Raw genomic sequence first — 21,677 nt, 5'->3', positions numbered from 1 at the left:
CATTTTCGGGCTCTAAAACGCAGTTTTTTGCGTAGCTCCGTCATACAGAGTCAGATCTACATGATCCAGGAGTCTAGGTAAGGGTTTTGGCATGCTCCGGACATGATGGTGATTTCTATTTGCTGAAATTATGCTTTGAATTACAGCAGGTACAGCAGCACGTTTATTTGTGCACTTTCGGGTCCCAAAAACACTGTTTTTGGTATATCTCACACACACGGAGTATTTTCTGCAGCAACCAGCAAATTCATAGGTGTACACAGGTTTTTGGATATGCATTTGTTCAGAGAGCCACTCATGCGAGAGTGAGCTATGTTGCCATGGTCTTGGCGGTTTATGTATGCCATATATGGATTTGTGTATTTGTTTATGGCTGAGATTATTTGAGTGGTACTCCGGCAAGAGCGGGTATGCTCATATGTATGACTTTGTGAGGTGATTCCGGTCGAGTTTATTCCCGGATTGGCCATTGTGGAATATATTATTGTCTCTTTGAGGTTTACTGTTGAGATTTTGCTCCAGTTACAAAGGAGACTCTGCCAAAATTTTGTCAGATATTTATGCGCGATTGAGTCATATTGACTTGTGATTTTGTGCAAGGCTTTGCACGGTTATTGGTGCAACTTTGCATCAGATTTTACAGCCATATTTGCAGACTTTTGTTGATGCGATTTGAGCCAGTTTAGGGCTGATTTGGTTGGCATTTGCTACTCATTGTTGGTTGCTCTTTTGCAAGCATTATGGCTGATTTTTCATTTGACTTCCAGTGTTATGGTCTGACACAGTTTGATAGTGCAGATTTTTTTGCTTGGAAGGAGCATATGCTTGTTGCATTGGCGGATTTGGGGCAGGATAAACCCTTGCGTGGTTTATCGGCGAAGCCCAAGTCTATGCGTGATGATGATTGGCAGGATCTTGATGAGTTAGCAATGTCTACGATTCGTTTGCATCTGGTTGAGTCTGTTGACTGGCAGGTCTCGAGGGGACTACAACTCATGCTTTATGGCAGAGTTTACATGCTATGTACGTGACATCCATGTCTACAGGGGAGTCTAGTCCCACTTCTATGTCCATGGGAGAGATTGGTCCCACACGCAAGTCTCGACGGCATAGAGACTTGACATGTTGGCATTGTGGACATAGAGGGCACATTAGGCGTCGATGTTTCAGGCATTTGAGACAACGGAGGCGACAAATGCGTGATGCAGATTTGGGCATGACAGATGCTAGTGAGATCAGTACGGTGGTTACTGAGTATGCTTGTGACGGCGATGTCACATTTACATCTAGCTTGTCTTCAGACGATCTTATGTCTACGGATTACATATCGGATTGCACATTGTCTTCACATTGGTTACTAGATTCAGATGCTACTTTCCATGTCACGTCGCATCGTGAGTGGTTTAGCACGTTTTCTAGTGGGAGACTTGGTTGTGTGCACATGGCTGATGGTGTTGTGTATGACATTGAGGGTGCAGGAGACATATGTTTGTCCTTGCCCAGTGGTATGAGATTTACCCTGTGTCATGTGCGTTATGTGCCAGATCTGAGACGGGATTTGATCTCAGTCAGACAGTTACAGGATAGTGGATGTCGGGTATCGCTGCTTGAGCGATCTCTTGTGATGCATTTGGGTTCGCTGGTGATTACGAGAGGTGCCAGGAGTGGTACAGGTTACCCATTGCATGTAGATCACGCGAGAGACGGTGTTGTCTCTGTGATCATGCAGCCAGGTAGACAGCGAGAGAGCAGGCGAGTCTCTTTTGCTTGTGGGTTGCAGGATGCTTTGCATGGAGTGCAGAGTAGTGAGCTCGTTGTGCACACAGTTGGGGCACGACTTGAGCAGTCACACAGAGAGGTGACAAAGTCAGACATGCATGCTTTGCTAGTGACTGAGCAAAGCAAAGAGTCAGTTGTGCGAGATACTTCTATACAGGATAGACAAGTAGAGCGGTCTTTCTCTAGTGAGTCACGACAGGAGGACGTTGTGCAAGAGTCTATGCATATGGAGTTAGAGCATGAGAGCTCTAGTGAGTCACAACAGATTGAGTGGTCATGTTTGCAGTGGATGATTGCAGAGGAGACTGAGATGTCAGCGATTATGCAGTCATTCCTTTCTATGCTCGACAGTGAGCATGGGGATATAGTTGTGCAGGATATGTCTTCCAACAGACACCTAGAGCAGCTGGTTTGCTCTGAGGTTGCACGACAGGTTGATGCGTCTTTTGCGGACAGTTAGGAGATGCATGTGACTGACACGCCTTGTCAGTCAGAGATGCCTATTGCCAGGGATATATATGTTGATGCATGCTCTGTAGAGCTAGCAGGGCCCGCTAGCATTGCATCGGCATTCGGTGGTCTCATGTATGAGATGTTGATCTTGAGACCGGATATCGCAGCTGCAGTGGGAGCATTTGCAGTTGGGGTTGTCAGTCGTTTGTTGACTGATGATGGCATAGTGCACGAGGGAGATATGCAGGTATTGCGTACATACTTGCAATACGTGTGCGGTACGTCTGGTCGTGTATGGACTTACACGGGAGCAGGACAGCCGGATGCACACGATCACAGCCAGCCAGTGGGCATCGGTTGAGAGCGGTTTTCTCTCACCTTTTGAAGTCTTTAGACTAGGTTCCCTTGCTTAAAGGCACGGTCGCCTTTAAGTGGGAGGTTGTTGGGGTATAGGCGCCTGTGCCTTGCCCGGCCGCCCAGAGTCTGGGCGCCCACTGACTTGTATACCTTATACATAGCATAAGTGTATAGGGGACTGCTCACTCTTTTGAGTCTCCCCACCCACATTGTGTGTGTCTCATTCTCTCTCTCTCACTCTCTGTCTGTGGTGCTCCCCGATCCCCTTCATGTGTGAGCCCCCACTTTCAGACACAAGAAGGTGTCATTGAGCACGACGAAAACCAATGTGAGTGGATCCAAAAAAAATTCCATGGCTTGAGGAGCACTTTTTGTTTCTACTCTTATAGCCAAAATGGTCTTGACCGTGCTTGATGTCTTCATCTTCTCCCCTTGTGTTGTCTCTCATAGCACCATAGCCAGGAGATTTTTCTTGAGTTCATATTTAAGGGGCAAGGTAATTTGGACACCCCCTCCAAACGAGCTCCAAACCAAAGGGTGTTCTCATGGCCGCTCAAAGTATCACAACTTTGAGACCCTCTTTGCTCTTGTGTTCTCCAAAAGGTGTACATCTCAGACTCTTCAAAGGTCATACATCTCACACAATCTACTCTATGTCCATCTATATCATGTGAAAATGGTTTTTTTTATGGTTGCTCAAAGAGGTCCAAAATTGGACTGTTTTTCTTATGGAAGTCACACAAGTCAAGGCTTCCACTGAAGGAAGCCCATGCACGACATTGGCATACCTTGTCATCTACATGGAAAATATTTTTTGATACTTACTGTTACCCAATGATTGTCAGTTTTGCACGTTTTTATGACCATTAGGGGTTGTCAAGAGTTGTTCTCATCTAGTAATCTGCTTTGATATTGGAGGTTGTGTTTGTTTTTCTTTTATACAATACATCCACCAGAAGCCAAGTTAATCAAGGGTTCTAAGTTGTGCTTGGCATTGGCTTGTACAATAGTTCGTTGGCTTCAAGGATAAACATGTCATGTTTTTGAGAGTCTATGAGACATTTAGAGTTTGGTGTGGATGAGAGTCAACTTCCAAAGATCTTGACCTGTGTTTGTGGAGGCTGTTATGATTTTGCAAGACATGAATAGGTTTGCAAGGGTCAAACAACTAACTATTTTACAATATCGTGTAGTATTGTCAATACATGATAGTGAGACTATCAAATCTTCTAATTCATACAAACAAGTTGGTTTCCTAGTTTGCTACTAGACCTATAAGAGCAACGACCGCATGAGTACGATAGTTTCTTCTCATTTACAATGAAGTAATCTACTCTCCATTCCATTGGTCCTCCAAAACCACAGAGCTATGGTGATTCTCTAATCCTTTTTCTCCCATAAGAGTGTGCTTTCCATGCCATATTCCATTGTTTATGGGCAAAGTACTATACATTTCTAGCATAATTAGGGTGAATACGACTCACAATAATGAAGCCAAGAACTTGTTCTTTTAACATATTTTATCCAAAAAAGATGCCATCAATTCATACATTATTAATTTTTCCTACTAGGACATGGGTTTTGTAGAGGTCTCTCCAATTGAAAGATACTCGGGCTAAATTCTTTCCATACCTCTCTTTACTCAGGAGTATTTGTTCCCTTAGAGAGCATGGTATGATGAAAGTCGTAGTGCATGTTCGAGGGGGGAAATCATTGTCTATTGCTGGCCTACGTGGTAAAATCTCTCGGGTAGGAATAAACAATTATATTGGTGCAATAATGGAGCAGACTCTTTTCGAATTGACCCTAAGCACATGTGCTTCATATCATCGAGTTGCACGAATTCACATGGGGCTCAAAATGCCATTTACTTTTGTTTTTCTCAAAGAGGACATGTCTTTGGTGAGTAACGAGATTCGAATCCGTGTTTTCAAGTTCACAATCTAACACTTTGACCCATTGAGTTATACCCACCCTTGGGGCTAGCTCCCCACCCCTTCAAGTTTAGAAGATGCCCCAAGGAAAGATGATTATCGGGAAAGAAAGAAAAAAGATAAGGTGCGTGCAGATTTGTAATGGGAAAGAAAGAAAAAAGAGAGATCTGATTACCCATATCTCCTTCCTTGCGCATGCTTCATCCTCTCCAACATTGCCATATTTTCCGTATTGATTTGAATTGGATAGGGAAAGCATCTTCAAACTTTTTCTTGTAGATCTTTGCACTACGGGTTCTAATTATGGTTTGCTAGCGGCATCTACAAACATGTATGTTTGCAATTTTCTATAGCAAAGTGTTGGTTATCATCAAAAGTTCTCATGTATCTTTCATCAGTACCCCTACAAGGTGGTATGCTATGATTTATGAGTGCATTATCTTGGTCAAAGCTCATACCAATATCCATTATCACTACAATAGGACACTATGACTATGTAGTTTGAGTTAGCTATATGGGCAAAGATTTTTCATGTAGAGGGATGTTGGTTCATATCTTTTTCAGGCATGATTAAGCACAGTGTTCCATCCCTTAGAGTGTGGAATTAGAAGTTGAGGGATCGTGTTCAATTCCAGATAGTCACTTCACATAGGCTCTTCTTCTTTCTGGGAGGACAATACCAGTTTTTGGATTTCCTGAGTGTAGAGAGTAGACCCATGGGCTTAAATACAAGGCGCCAAACTTTTTTATGTGTCATGTGTTTGTCCAATTTCCAATCATTCGCTTGCTTGATTTGCACCAATTCATAACCATTAGGAACTAGCTTTCGAAAGGATTTTCTTCAAGAGTAGGAGCAACAATTTTCGCTCAATTAGGGTATCTCATCTATTAGTCAGAGATCCGGTCAATGATCCTTTTTGGCCAAAGGGATAATAGATTCATGTTGTTAGTTTGATTGCACTTATATAAATTTACAACGTTGAGTCTTTGCTAGAGCAGATTACACTACCTAATTTAGGTTAATTAGGAAAGCATTGTTGTGCTTAGTAAAACAGCTTTAACTGATTTTTTTGAGAAAACTATCCTTGAAGGGGAGAGTAATTTCAAGACAAGGGTAGGATGCCCTTGCGGGTGGGATGGGGTAGGACATGTTTCCTAGACAAGGCCAGTTATATATAGTACTACTCATAGGGGTCTCCTAAAGATAGTGGTTAAGAATCCTACAAGAGGAGGTAGTTGGGTAGACAAGAGCACGTCCATAACATCTATGGTTTCGCAAATAACTTCACTAGTTACAACTCCTATAACTAACTAGTTACCAAGGTCCAAGGTTAAATCTAAGTTTTAATCATCGTACCAATTGTCACTAGTAGCTTGTAACGGTTATGCCAAGTCGACCGCTTTTTGGTCGTTGAGTTGGGAAAGCGAGGTTTAGGAGGACACCGCTCGATCCTGGGGATGATTGCAAGTCATTCTCTCATAGGCTGGGTGGTGAACAGTAGACCTGACCCTCTCTTTGGCAGTTGCCCGTAGCAGCATTGCAAGAGTGTAACATTGGTATCAGAGTTTGGTGAAGCTCAAGGAGTGGGAACGACCTTCACAACACTTGAATTTCCAACCATTGGGTTTAATGGTTCAAAGCTGAGAAGATAAGGGATCTGGATATTACAAGGAAGTAGAAGTTCAGAGAATTGAGGTGCCATAGCTGCTACACAAAGGGACGCAAGCTTTGGCTCTCTCACTCTCTCCCAAGCTTGCTCTCTTCCCTCAGGCCATCCTCTTCCTCTTCTCACTCTCACTTGCCTTGTTCTCTCCCCTGGCACTGCGCAGTTTCTCCCTAGCTACTGTAGGGGTCCCGTCCACTACAGGCATTGCCCACACAGCACCCCATAGTTAGGAAGCAGTAGCCATAGCCCACGCTTTGTGGGAGCTGTTGTACGTCCGCTCAATTGCTTGCGCCCATCTCCCATCGAGTGTTATCCTCAAGCGTCCACCCCTTAGCCAGCTGTGCGCCACAACTCCGCCACCTGTGCCCTGCAGCACCACCGTGCTCTCCACCGTACTCCTTGCAGCAGCAGGCACACCCATCCCTCTGCGCCATTGCCATCTACAGAGAGTGGAATATAAACACAGTATGTGTGCACGATATTGAAGAAAGGTGAATTAGGCGAATCTCATTGAGATTCTCTCTCTCCCCCCCTTCACACCATTAACGTGGGACGGATCCAGGGTCTGCGAAAAACTCCTATACAAACCAATGAAATTACCTACGTACCCAAATTTTAGCCGTGATTTCTTGTTGATAACCGGTTGTGAAGGGTGAACCATAATACTATCCGGTTTTGAAAAGAAAAGGTTAAATCTTATCCCTTTTTTTAAAGGCTCAAATATGAATAGAAACAACATCAACACCAAAAGCGTAAAAGCAATATCAATATGAAAAGATATGGAAAGGAGGGTAGCCATACTTACTAGACATACTGAATAGAACCGCGAGACCCTAAACAAACTGAATGGTCTTGACTCCTCTTTGTCTTGATTGTAGCCACTGGCGTATTCACATCCTTCGACACCACATCTCTGATGTACATCAAACACCATGCCATGTACTTTCCATGCCAGTACTTCTGCCAACAGCATGAAACACAAGGAAACCTTGAAGCCCAGTGCAATTGTCGTCAACTTTTGGATGTAGTCAAGGCAGAGGTCTACAATCTCTTTGCCAACCACATTCATTACAAGTAGTTTAGATAAAGCAACAAAGCCGAAACGAGTTCCCATTATCATATGCATATAGCTTTGTAAAGCAAACTAAGTGACATGAAACACAAGAGAGGGTTGCGGTTGGTAAGACACCTTCCCGGTGTAATGATCGTGAGCTTGGCAGCATCCTTCTTGCCATTACTAAGTTGCCCAGGATGGAAGAGCTCATAATAAGTGCCTGTCCTCACCTCATCTATCACGTAGGCTCCAGATCCAAAACCACAGCATGTGGCACATGCTTTCCTGCCCCCGTTTCATTGATGAATGTGTCATCCACCTCCAAATGTCAACAACGAAGCCATTATTGAGTAAACTGCAAAAAAACGGCATTACAAAGCACAACACGTAGTTGGCACAGATTGTAAGAGCTAAAGAATCTAAAAAACTTGGGAAACAATTCTATATCATGTAGACAATTGTGGGATAGAATATGGTTGTAAAATAATTGCCATTAAAGCTCCAAAAATGATACTAGCATTGCAAGGAAGACAAAGCGAAGCCAAACTTATGATTCTACACCAAACGGCACTACAAAGAACAATGCAGGTCGGCACAAATAGAGTTTTAGTTGAAAGAGCTAAGAACCTAAAGAACCAAGCTTGATCATAGATGTATACCTTGCACTATAGTCCACTGCTTGTACTCAAGTGACCTAGAGTATGGGCAACTCAACTTGTTTTTGAGCGACCTTGAGCATGGAGTCAAAAGAGAGTTGGGGATTTGAACCCCATGACCATGGGTTAGAAACCAATGGCTACACCATGCTCTCTGCGGGAAGAGGATAGTGGGCCTACTCGCAAAGCGAGTGAGCCAACTATCCTCCCCCCCACTAAACATGACAGAACATCAGTAGGAAAATGAATTTAACAAAGAAACTAAATTACAAAACTTAATCAAAAAACTTACCACTATTACTCTTGAAGAACAAAGCAACTATGATTTTTGCGCAGCAGCCATGACGACAAAGCCTCTTGAAGAATAAGGTAGTCATGTTTTTTGCATAGTAGCAAAAGAGAATGTGACCAATTACTATTGTCAAGTGTGATTCGATGCCTCTTGAAGAATAAGGCAGTCATGAGTTTTGCATTACCAAAGAATAGCCACACCAAGAATGTAACTCATTACGACTCTAAAGCCTCTTGAAGAATTTTGCAACCATGAGTTTTGCATAAGAGAGTGAAACCAGTTACTCCCTCAGATAAATCTAATCCAAAGCCTCTTAGAGAGAGTAAATATGCTCATATCAAATCTCATACACACGATTGTATTCTCTCTATTGCAATCAAGATTTTTTTATGAACCATAAGCAAGAACCATGTGCAAACAAACAACCATGCTTAGTGCAATAGCCAGGGTAGCTTAGCAAAACCAAACAAACCAGGAGATCAACATCTCCTCGAGCACTAGTTTTTACCTATAATCATTAGAATCTTGAGCAAAATGTTAGGAAGACCAAAAGTTGAGGAGACTAGCATCTTGGTAAGGAGACCAGCATCTTGACTAGGAGACCAGCATAAAAGATAGGGAGATTAGATCTTGCCTACCAAAAAGGTCAGGAGACTAGCTTTTCAACTCCAGCATCTCCTCAAAAGCACTAGTTTTTTACCTGTAATCGTTTAGAAGCTGAGCAAAACGTTAGGAAGACCATAAAAGACTAGGAAACCAGAAGCTCGACAAGGAGACCAACATCTCGACCAAGGGACAAGCATAAAAGACAAGAAGACCAACTCTTGCACCAACACATTCTCTAAAGCACCACCATACCAAAATTAGAGCATCTACTCAAAAGCACAAGCATATGCTCTAAAGCACCAGCATACCAAAATTGGAGCATGTGCTCAAAAGCGGAGAATACCAAAATCGAACCATCTTCTCAAAAGCAGCAGCATACCAAAAGCTTACAAAAACTGTGATATATTGACAACCAGTTGTGTGACTAGCATACCAAAATAGCAGCATATCAAAAGTGTGAACCATCGAGTAATACTCCATTTACCCTTCAAAATAAAATAACACATGGTGAGCTCTAAAATTTCTACAACATCAAGCAAAAAATAATTTAATACCTTTTAGATTCACTGAAGATGTGACGACTAGTCTTTGCTCCATTTCTCCACATCAAAATAGCATCATCAAATGTACAAGCTCTCAAAGGGGGACCTTCAATGGATATGCGCATGAGTGCATCTAAATTTCGAGTACTCAAATGACTGCGCAATCTAGTCTTTATGAGGTTTTGAACACTAAAACCTCGCTCACATGCAGCTGTGCTAGAACATTGTAACATAGCAAGTTCAGCTAGTTTCAACAGCATTGGATACTTCTCTCTAGTGGTAGGATTTCTACCAATTGAAAGCCATGCATCCCTCAAACTTCGACCCTTCCATTCATACTGTGCTTGCTCTCTAAAGACCTCAAACTCTCTTTTTGCACAAACCTTGTCAATGAGAGCCTCCATAGGCTCTCCATTTAACATTTTTTGCTCACCATAGAAAGCTAAGAGCTTGTCAATCATGTCATACCCAAAGTGTTTGTATGCAATCCCAGAAGGAAAACAACATGGTGACAAAGCTTTAAAGCACTCAATGAAGTCGCGGAGCGGAGCGTGGGTCGACTCTCTCTCACACACACACACACACAGTGAGCTTACACAGTACAGTACGCAGAGATCTGTTAGAAGGGTTATCTCACAATTCCTTAGTATTCACAAAGAATATGTTAGTATATACAAAGAGTTAGAGGTAAGTGAGTTAGGCGGGCGGCCGGCCATATCCGCATAAGAGGCCACTTGGGCTTTAATCCCAACAACCTCCCACTTAAAGTCCAATGTGGCACTTTAAGTAACTGTAAATCTATGAACATAAATGTACAAAGATTTACATGGCTGCCATCTATCCAATGCCCAATAACTCACGACAATGCACAAAGCCCTCTCCTGGAAGTCCCTTTGTGAGTACATCAGCAGGATTGTCCTTGGTGTGGATCTTCAGCAGTTGTATCTGCTTGTCTTCAAGTACTTCCCTAATGAAGTGATACTTCACATCAATATGCTTAGTCTTCGAATGGAACACTGGATTCTTTGCCAATTGTATAGCACTTTGACTATCACAATATAACTCTGGCATATCTGCATTGATTCCCAAGTCTGCAACCAATCTACCAAGCCAAATAGCTTCTTTGCATGCCTCATTTGCTGCAACATACTCAGCTTCTGTAGTAGACTGCGTAACACAATCTTGTAATCGAGATCGCCATGATATGGCACCTCCAGCCAATGTAAAGACATAGCCTGATGTAGATCTCCTCTTATCCAAGTCTCCTGCATAATCTGAGTCAGTGTATCCTCTGACACTCAAATCCTGACTACCATAGCATATGCGCATACTCTTTGTATGTTTTAAGTATCTCATGATACCTTTCACTGCCTCCCAATGTTTCTTGCCGGGATTTGACATATATCTGCTAACCACTCCCACTGCAAATGCAATATCCGGACGTGTAGCAATCATTGCATACATCAAACTACCCACTGCAGACGCATATGGAATCTTATCCATTTCAGCCTTTTCTTCCTCAGACACAGGACAATCTTGTTTGCTAAGTTTCACATATGGTGGCAATGGAACACTCAATGCCTTTCCCTTCTCCATATTGAAACGTTGCAAAACCTTGTCAATATACTCTGTTTGAGATAACCAAATCAACTTCTTTGATCTGTCTCTCTCAATGCGCATACCAAGTATATGACTTGCCTCACCCATGTCTTTCATGTCAAACGATTTTGCCATCTTTGACTTCAAAGCTGAAATTTCTTCCAAGTGTTTGCCAGCAATCAACATGTCATCCACATACAAAATAAGGATCAGCCAACTGCCATCCTTAGCCTTCTTTGTATATAGACAGTGATCGAACTCACTACGTTTGTAGCCTTGAGAAAGCATAAACTGGTGGAACTTATGGTACCATGCCCTCGGTGATTGTTTTAAGCCATAAAGACTCTTTAACAACTGGCATACCAAATGTTCCATGCCTTTCTCAACAAACCCTTCTGGCTGCTGCATGTAAATTTCCACATCTAAATCACCATGCAAGAACGCTGTCTTGACATCCATTTGGTGCAACACCAAATCCAATATAGCAACCAATGCAAGAAAGCATCTCAATGTAGTCATCTTGACCACTGGAGAGAAGACTTCGTCAAAGTCAATGCCTTGTTCTTGCTTAAAGCCCTTGGCAACAAGCCTTGCTTTGTACTTTGGCTGACTATCATGAGCGGTGATCTTATACCTGTAAACCCATTTACAAGGTAGAGCCTTTTTGCCCTGTGGTAATTTAACCAACTTCCATGTCTGGTTTTTATGCAGAGCTGTCATCTCTGACTGCATGGCCAACTGCCATTTTTTCGAGTCAACCACTTGTAATGCTTCCTTGTAACAAGATGGTTCTCCGCAATCTGTGAGCATGACATAATTTAGAGATGGCACATAACGATCAGGTGGTTTGGAGACACGCTCAGAACGTCTCACCACAACTGATTCTGCCTCTCTAGCCACTATAGGCTGTTCCTGAGCCTGACTATGCTGTCTTGATGTGCTAGCACTAGGTCCATCTTCCCTGAAGACAACTCTTCTGATCTCCTCTGTCTTCTCTGGCTTAGAGTGAAACTTGGCTTCATTGAAATGCACATCATTGCTATGAATAAGCTTTCTGGACTCAGGATCCCAAAGCCGGTAACCCATCTCGCCCGATTCTCCGTAGCCAAGAAATATACACTTCTTGCTCTTTGGTTCTAACTTATTTCTGAACTCCTTAGGAATATGGCTATAAGCTTCACAACCAAAGACTCTGAGATGCTTATACGAAGGTGCCTTGCCTGTCCATAGCATCTCGGCCACTGCACTCTTATCCAGAACCCTACTAGGAGACCTGTTGATCAAATGGACTGCTGTAGCCACTGCTTCCGCCCAAAATCCATCAGGCAACTCAGCATTTGACAACATGCTTCTGACCTTCTCTTGTATGGTCCTATTCATACGTTCTGCAACCCCATTCTGTGAAGGATTATATGGTGCAGTAAGTTCCCGCTTAATCCCTTTTTCTTCACAAAAGTCTTGAAAAGCTTTGGAAACGTACTCTCCACCATTGTCAGTTCTCAAGCACTTCAGCTTCTGACCACTTTGATTCTCCACCAGCTGCAAGAATGTCTTAAAGACCTTGAGCACCTCATCCTTGTGCTTCAAGAAGTAAACCCATACTTTGCGAGAATAGTCATCTATGAATGTACAAAAGTACGCTGCTCCCCCTAGTGACAAACTAGGCATTGGTCCGCATAGGTCACTGTGTACAAGAGCTAACCGTTCGTCCCTACGATTCCTCTTTGATCTGTGCGGTTCCTGTGTTTGCTTACCATAAACACAATGCTCACAAAACTCGAAATCTTGAAATGAAAAGCCAGGCAAATAACCATAATGAGAAAGTATTTCCATTCCTCTTTTTGACATATGTCCCAACCTACGATGCCACAGTGACACACTTGGCTGCTCAATCACATTAATTACATGGTTTTTAACCTCTGAAACATGTAAAGTGTACAGAGTTCCTGACTTGCTGCCATGTGCTACAGTCATCGAACCTTTGGAGATCTTCCAAGCGCTGTTCCCAAAAACTGTCACATAACCCGCATCATCCAACTTCCCTGTACTAATCAAGCTCTTTCGGATTGCTGGAACATGTCTGACACTCTTGAGCCATAAAGAAGAGCCATTCTGAAACTTCAACTGCACATCTCCCACTCCAAGTATGTCACAAACCTGCTCATTGCCAAGTCTGACATAATCTTTAGTAGCCACATATGATGTAAACCACTCTTTGTGCGGAGAAACATGTAAAGATGCCCCTGAGTCGATAATCCAATCACTCATAGCATGTCCATCCTCTGCAGTCAAGAAAACAGAATCAAGATTGCTTGTAAGGAAGATGTCACCAGCTGCTATACCAGAATCACTGTCTGAACCAGATCCTGTGACATTCACCTCTTCAATCTTCACTGAACTCTTCTTTTCATCTTGCTCAGAACTCTTTGTTTTGCCTTTTTCTTGTTTCCACTTCGTACAGTCTCGCTTCATGTGACCCTTCTTGCCACAATGGTAGCATTCTATGTCATCCTTTGACTTCGAATCACGAGACTTACTTCGGTTTTGTGCCTTCTTACCCTTCTTCTCTTTAAACTGTTGTCTCCCTCGAACGACCAAAGCACTATTGCCTTTGCCTTTGTCAATGTTCTTCCTGTTCACTTCCTCTGTGAGCAAGCTGCCTTCTACATTGGCACTTGTAAGACCTTCTGGCGCGACAGAATTACTTAATGCTGTACGAAAAGTATCCCAACTGTCTGGCAAAGTGATTAAGAGAAACATAGCCTTCACTGAATCTGGAAAGACTATCTCCTGTGCTGTTAACTGGCTGAAAATTGAGTGAAATTCATTCAGATGATTTGACATGGCTGTCCCTTCCTTCATCTTCAAATCCACCAATTTCTTGAGCCAGTAAATCTGAGAAGCAGCACTTTGTTTCTCGTACATACCACATAGCTTTTGCCATACGCCATACGCTGTAGTCTCTTCTGCTACGTTGAAGTAAACATTTTCTGCCAGTGTCAGCATGATTGTGGAACAAGCTAACTCGTCAAGCTCTTCCCACTCATCTTCAGCCATAAATTCTGGTCTCTCCCCTTTGAGCTTCAGTGGCTTCACTTGTTTTTTCTGCACCAAAACCTGCCAAATCTGCTTCTTCCAGAATGGAAAGTTTGTGCCATCCAGCTTCTTTATGTTGTAAAGAGTCTCACTGTGAGAAGATGCCATATCTGCCAAACTTTTTACTCCTGAGAAAAATCCGGCAGAGTTTCCCCTGTAAACTGGCCTCTGTACACAGTAAACAAGCTGTAATCAACAAGCTGAACACCTCTCCTCAGGAACTGTCAGTATTTTGAAAATTTTTGACAGAGTCTCCCCTGTAAACTGAGCTCTGGGAACCAAACGATAGCTCAAGAAACAATCATAAATAGCTGACCAGTGACAAATCCTGTAAGCATACACTGTCTCCTCTCTGGGCGATGACAGAACCTGTATCTGTCTCAAGACTGAACTCTGAACAATGCCTCAACGGCCTGACGCATAAGATGCAATCCAGTGTCTACACAAAGTCATACATCCTAAGGGATAAAAGTCGCCGAAGAGGATGCGTGTAGAGGGGAACTCCAGCAACCTAATCCACCTCACACTGGGTAACCGAGCCCCCAGTGCTTGGCTTCAAAAAACCTCACACACGACCCTCTCAGATGGCTCAGCAAACTGCCCAGAACTAGCATACATCCTATAATAGACCAATCACTGTCCTATGACCGCTGCGGCGGTCTGTCTGCTAGCGTGACTCACAACTAGCAGACCCATAATCACAGTACATCAATCTGCAATACATGCCAGTGGTGTCAAGCCGTCGTATGGCCACACCTCCCCTGGAACCTGGCAAGCACAAGAAGTAACAATGCAGACTGCAATATATATATCTGATGATATATATGTGTACCTGGTCTATAGATGATGCTCTGAAGACGAATAAGTGATGTATGTCGATGTCGATATTGATGTCGACCACCTCCTGCTTGCCAATCTACACAAGACGGATTTCTTTGCGGCTGAAATCTATCTTCTGCTGTAGTGCTCAGAACGAAATTCTGAGGGCATAAACGGCTTCGAAAGGGGGGTAAAACCCCAGGTCGCCTGGTGGAAACGCTCCCGGAACGCCGAGTGTGAATTTTCGAACTCCGGATCCAGAATCTGCCGGAAAAGTGCGCGCGCGCGCGATTGCGCAAATCCGCACTGAACCAAGGCTCTGATACCAATTGAAGTCGCGGAGCGGAGCGTGGGTCGACTCTCTCTCACACACACACACACACACACAGTGAGCTTACACAGTACAGTACGCAGAGATCTGTTAGAAGGGTTATCTCACAATTCCTTAGTATTCACAAAGAATATGTTAGTATATACAAAGAGTTAGAGGTAAGTGAGTTAGGCGGGCGGCCGGCCATATCCGCATAAGAGGCCACTTGGGCTTTAATCCCAACACTCAAGAAGACCCATATCAGGAAACCGCTCATGCAAATTTTGAATCAAAAACTTAGAGAACTGCATTTGGAAAGCTATTGCATTTTCCATATCCTTACCAGATCTTACCCTTTTGATCTCCACAGATCTATACATGTTGCTTCGCATGGATGCACGTAATGCTGCAAGCTGTCCATTACGTGGTCCATAATCTGGAATTATTGGATATTCTAGACGATCAAGAATGCAAGCATTCACATCCATGATAGGCATTTCTACAAACTGTGCAGTGATTATACGCATTTCTGCTTCAACAAGACCAACCACAATTGTTACATCAACAAATGCACTCTGAAAGATCTTTGACAAAGTGGCCAACCGTTGCAAAATGTCAGCCATAAAGTGCAAATTGTACATAAATTGAAAGTTTCTAACCTTCTCAAAGAGAAAGATTAACAATGGCTCAAGAGACTCGCACACTTTATGAACGCATAGTGATCTGCTCAACCATCTCACCTTATGAATGCGACTCATCTGTAAGGCTGCACATCCAAACTCAGACTCTAACTCTTCCAATTTTGCGCTTTTAGCAGAACTCTTACTAAAAGTCGCTGCAATTTCATTTACGACCTGATCAATAAATTGTGCATATTCACTTGCTTTCACAGCATCAACAAGACATAGACTAGTGCGATGAGCAATTCAATGAATGGAAGTCATGAATGGATTCTCTCGTTTAAAACGGGTTGTCACCCCATTATGCCGACCAACCATGGCTGAGGCACCATCAGTGCCTATACATGCCATTTTGGATCGATCTAATTGCATCTACGACAAAAAGAACTTGCACGTTCATGTAAATGGTGAGAAGTACCTTCATCAATCTCTAACAAACCTAGAAAAACTGTAACAGGCTTTGAGTCTTCTATGAAAGATGCATACACAATCATATGCTGATCCAAACTTACATCAGTTGACTCATCAAGCATGATGCTGTAGAAATTTGAAGCCTTAAGACGTTGCAAGATTTTTATTAGCAAATCCTCACTAATATACCGCACAAAAGAGCTGCATGCTTTATCATTTTGATAAAGGTCTCTCAACAACTGAGGACACTCGCAATACTCTAACAAGTCAAGAGTAGATATGAACTTACTAAAAGCCAAATCTTCTTTCGCAACATAATAAGATGCAGCAAACAATTTTCTAGTGCTTACCATTCCAACATCTTGATGCCTTTGAATCCCATCATCCACAGTCATCTTGGTTTTTCCAAACATGTAGCGTGCATCCTCATGAGATCTGGTACCTGCATGCTCTGTTAATGCACTATGTTGTATATTGATGGATCCATTCTTTCCAAATTCACTTCTTGAATTTTTTACTTGCTTACAATACTTACAAAAAATTCAAGCACTTACTGACTCAAACTCTGCCCATTCAAAAGCACCATTGCTTCCAGCCCAAGCAGGATTCCATGCAAGCCTACGTAGTGCTTTTTGAGATTCGGTATCTTTTTCATGAACATTAGGTGCATTCTTACTATTTGTGGTGTCATCATTACTTACTCCTAAGCTATTGCTACCATGGGCATGCAGCTCTGTGTCCTCCTCAATAGAGAGACCGTCTTTGATACGGCGTCTTTTTTTTGTTTTCTTTGGAGGTGGTTGTTGTTTGTGAAACGGGGCATAGCCCACAACGTTCTTTGAGACATTGTAAAATCTAAAAGAAAAAGGCAAACACCCGCATCAAAACTCCAAACTTTAAGCTTGAGAGCAATTTGACAACCAGACACAACACATGAGATCAACGCAATTGCTAATTGACAAGGCTGAGGAGCACTCACAATATGAGGATTATGCATAATCAGCCAAAAACAACGCACAAAGTCTCTGCAATCTGTAGGAAGGCACTCCTCTGCCCAAAAACAACAATAGATAAAAACTACATTTCATTTTTTTGGCACACACCAGCATTTTTCTTTTCCAAGAAGATGTCACACTTCCAAACAATACAAGCAGATTCATAGTACAAGTCATGATGAAATTGCCATACCTTCTCCAAAAAATGTTCACAAGATAAAGTTCAAACAAGTAGTAGCGATTCAAGAGAATCTGCACATGCAAAATCAACTCAAAAGTTTGAGAAATTCATCATGCAAAATTTTTATTTTGCTAGTGCACAAATTTATCAAGCTGCCATATCTTAGATTTTGCTGCCATACCTTAGACTTTGCGAGAAGTAATAGTTGTCATCCGTGAGAATTTTTTGCACTATGTTTGTGAATTGCAAGGGTGAAGAAGGACTGAATCAAAAGAGTCTCGGGGCTGAATCACAAGGGAGACTCAAGTTACTCGAGATGGAATCATGCCTTGAGCTTGCTGATTGTTGTGACGTTGTTGTAGTTTCCAGACCAAACTTTGTGTTTGTGAATCTTAGAGTCGGTAAGAAAGGCTTGATTGGTTGTGTTGGTGTCCCTACTTGCTGAATGAGGACCCTTGAAACTCCAGCATCTAGACCAATTACCAAAAGGCCATTATAGGCATCAACAAAGTAGAGATTGTCATCAGCCTTGTTGAATTGCATCCCCAATGGGCCAGTACATCATTCCTTGTATTTTGTGCGTTCGTTGGCTCTCGTCGATGACTTGCTTGGGGCCTTGGGTTGGTGAGGCAGCTTGTATTCCTACACCATTCCCATGAGAAAAGAGCTCAACATTGGTATCCTAATCAAGGGATGACAAGCAATTGACAGTCCAGAACGAGTATGCAAAAGCGAATATGCATTGAGTGGCGGATTCATCGCTTTGCATCATGAGACAGTCAAAAGCAAGATAGGTGCTCAGTGCTCACTACTATCACACTTCAGAAAAATTGTTCACTTACGTGTATTAGCGGATGTGCCATGGACCATGAACCAAGTTGAATATCATAAGAAGGTGAGTAACGGGTTCAGCTCCTAACTGTGTATCCATGGAGAAGCTCCTTGCCACAATAGTCTATCGTCTCATTCAGTGGCTACCTAATAGCATGCAAACTCCAAACTTATGCATCTTCCGCCTGTATTCTCATGGGCCTCCTTAACCACCTCCCTGAGCGCTCACTATTTCCTTTTCCAGCTCAAGCTCCATGTGGCACTTTGGGAGCTTGCCTTCCCTCGAGTATAATCTTGCAGAGTCGCAGAATTGCCACTCTTCAAAAAAGGACAATGCAGGTCATGACTCACAATGATGGCGGGAATGAGTGTCCCCTTCATGCTTGCACTAGAGTCAGAGTCTAGACTTTGGAGTCAAATTGCGCTCAAGCCTCAAATACCTCCTCTAGCTACAGCCAGGTCGCTCATTCTCCCCGCCTTCTGCAGCCAACCCGAGTCCCGACTCCCGTAACCCACTATGGTGAATATGCACGTAACGCTATGGCTAGCAGAGCTGCAAAAACAATGTGTTTGTCGTCGACTCATCCCGACTCCCCACTCTCTAGCTACCAGCAGAATCGCAGATGTATCCCGATTCCCATGCCTTCTGAAGTTCTGAGTCCTCAATGCTCACAATTGAGGAACTTTCTTACTCCAGTCGACCTATCACGTTTTGAATTGAATTGCATGTCGCAAACTTCAAAACTGTCGGCGATGAAGCCCCAGCACTCTTTAGTATTTAGTATTTACTAAGGCCTTGTGCATCTGGACGACAACCTGAAGTTTACAATTTACTTTGCCACCTACAGCTCTAAATCGAGACCCCTACCTCTAAGCTATAGGTTAATGTTACCTGCCCCTTCAAGATCTAACCTTGAAAATAAAGACATGCTCTTAAGAAAACCATTTAAATAAAGCGTTCATACCTTTTGGCCTTTAAAGTAAAGGTTTCTTGCATCTATGGGGCAGTTGTATGGAAGGGCATCCCCTTCGGAGATCCGGTTTTGAAAAATTCAAGCCGGTTATTTTACATGTAACCCCGGTTTTTTTCAAACACTGGACGGATCTCAACATTGCCAAAAGGGGCAGCTTCTTACTTTACGTAAGTTATTTGTTCTTAAAGGCAGTTCCCACAGGGCAACAACAAAAAAAAGAAAAAGAAAAGGTGGAGGGTTTCAGCGAAGGGTTCCATCGAACTTCTTCTTGTTGAAGAGAACAACACTCACTTTTGATCCCACTTGCTAGCATTTTCTAATTCACGATGCTTGGGCAAGAAATAAATGAGTTAGGGACTTGTTTTGCATCGACCACTTTTCCCATAATTCCCTGTTTTGCTCATCCTCATTGCCTGGCAAAAACTCTTTTCAAAACATCGTTTCGAACTCTGCCCAAGCGAGGAGATGCTTTGCAAAATCGCGATTACATCAACATGTACTTTTTCTAAGGTGGTCAACTTAGTATTAAAATATTTGAGCATACTGCTAGAGAGCTCTGTCCCAATAAAGATATCAACAAGATCGGCTAGGTCATAATCCTCATCATCATCCTCCAAGGATTCATTGTTGTTTGTCCCCTCGACGATATCGGTCTCAATGACCTCTAGCTCCTCGTCCAAAAGTGGATCGATAGGGCCGACGGCCTCTACGAGTGCGTTGAGTCTAAAGGCAGGGTCTATAATCATGGAGGGCGTTAGTGGATCATATGAAGTGATCAAAAAATTCTCTCCAAAGCGGTAAAGTACCTGGCGTCTATGACAAGCGTCTACGGTCTATGGTCTACGGTCAGATAGTTTGATTGGGGTTACGCCCGCAAATGTTGACAACAAGCCCAAAAATCCTAAAGAGTTAGAAGGTGGTTTTTTTTTTTTTAATTTAGCTAATAAATGCACTAAACTTTTTTTAAAAAAAAATTACAGAAAAACGCTAAAATATAAGCAAGGATGGAGTAGTTACCCCCCTCGACGTAGAAGTTAGCGGTGCCAAATTGACGGAGCACCAAAGTCGACGGTGTCAAGTCAGTAGAGCACCAAAGTCAGTGGTGCCAAGTCGATGGAGCACAAAGGTCGGCGGCGCAAAGTCAATGGAGCCTGCAAATGGTTGAATCCGATGAACTTTGCTTTGACAGCCTCTTGAGACAGAGAGATGGTGCTCAATCTAAAAGGAATGGATGAATTCCAATGTTTTTGGGGCTTAAAGAGGGGCCTCACAAATGACTACCTCGAGGATGTTGAGCCTCTTTAGTAGAAAGATTTATATAAGGGGATCAAATATGCACAGATATCAAATATGCACAAATATATGATGACATCAAGCGTTGTGGTGCACGAGATGGCGCAAATAGGGCTAGTAAAAAAGAGAAAAAGGGGTCAAGGTTTAAATGAAAGGTAGGAGGAGAGGACTGACTAGAGTGATTGTTGGACTTAAAAATCGCGACCTTTTAAAAAGAAAAGAGAGACCAAATCGCAAAAAAAAGAGATTAGTGTTAAAGCGCAAAAGAAAAATCACCTCTCTAGTTGCAATGAAGTAGGACACACCAAAGCCAAATGCCCAAAGCTCAAAGCTAGCATTAGTGCCAATGAGCCTAAGAGAGATGGTAAATCCTCTAGGCAGTTGCACTCAATGCAAACACTTTCTCTCAGTTCTAGAGAGTTTAGGGAGTTGATAGTGTGCCATTGTGATGAGCTCCGTGCTTGTTCAATGACACTAGCTATGTGGAAACCTAGTGTAGATCCGCATAACATGGTGTGCATGCATGGCACCATAGGTGGCCGTAGAGTCATTGTTTTCATAGATGATGGAGCTAGCCATAAATTCTTAAACTACTCATTGGTTAAGAAGTTAAGGTTGCTTGAGACCACGACGATCATGAGTACATTGTTGGCTTGACTAATGGTTATGATAAGATGGTATGGAATATAGTCTTGGGGGTTCCAATAGCCATGCGGGACTATGAGGCTATGCTTGATTTTCAGATCATGCATTTGGCTAGGGCAGACATGTACCTTGGTAGGGAGTGGTTGTACAACCTAAGCCCTAGACTAGTGAGAAGTTATTTGCATTAGAGTTTGAGGAGTTAGTGAGGAGTCCCCTCTAGCCCTCTCATCTCTTCCATGGAGCTACATTGTGCATCCCGTAGAGGCCAGATAGTTGAGGTATTTTCTTATTAATATTAAGCTATTGACAACAGTTGAGGACCGGATTTGCATGGAGCCGGTCCCCCCTCCAAAAGGCTTTGTTAAATCCTGTTGTTTTAAGTGAAAATAATAAAAATGTTTTTGTAGTTGAAATTGCGTAGAGAATCACACTAAAAAATATGGCCTTGGACGAGACCCACTGTTTGAGAACCCTATTTGCCATGCATGCGGTTGGCAAGCATG

General features: G+C 42.8%; 1 pseudogene; it reads right to left on the bottom strand.

Moving 5' to 3' along the window:
• Positions 1-9,345: 9,345 nt before the first annotated feature.
• On the bottom strand, positions 9,346-17,102 carry LOC147459639 (uncharacterized; annotated as a pseudogene).
• Positions 17,103-21,677: the final 4,575 nt, after the last annotated feature.

The sequence above is a fragment of the Adiantum capillus-veneris genome, chromosome 4, assembly GCF_014529385.1.
Source record: "Adiantum capillus-veneris isolate H3 chromosome 4, ASM1452938v2, whole genome shotgun sequence".
Lineage (NCBI taxonomy): Eukaryota > Viridiplantae > Streptophyta > Polypodiopsida > Polypodiales > Pteridaceae > Adiantum > Adiantum capillus-veneris.
Note: the sequence above shows the minus strand (reverse complement) of the source record. Positions and strands in the feature narration are given on the sequence as shown.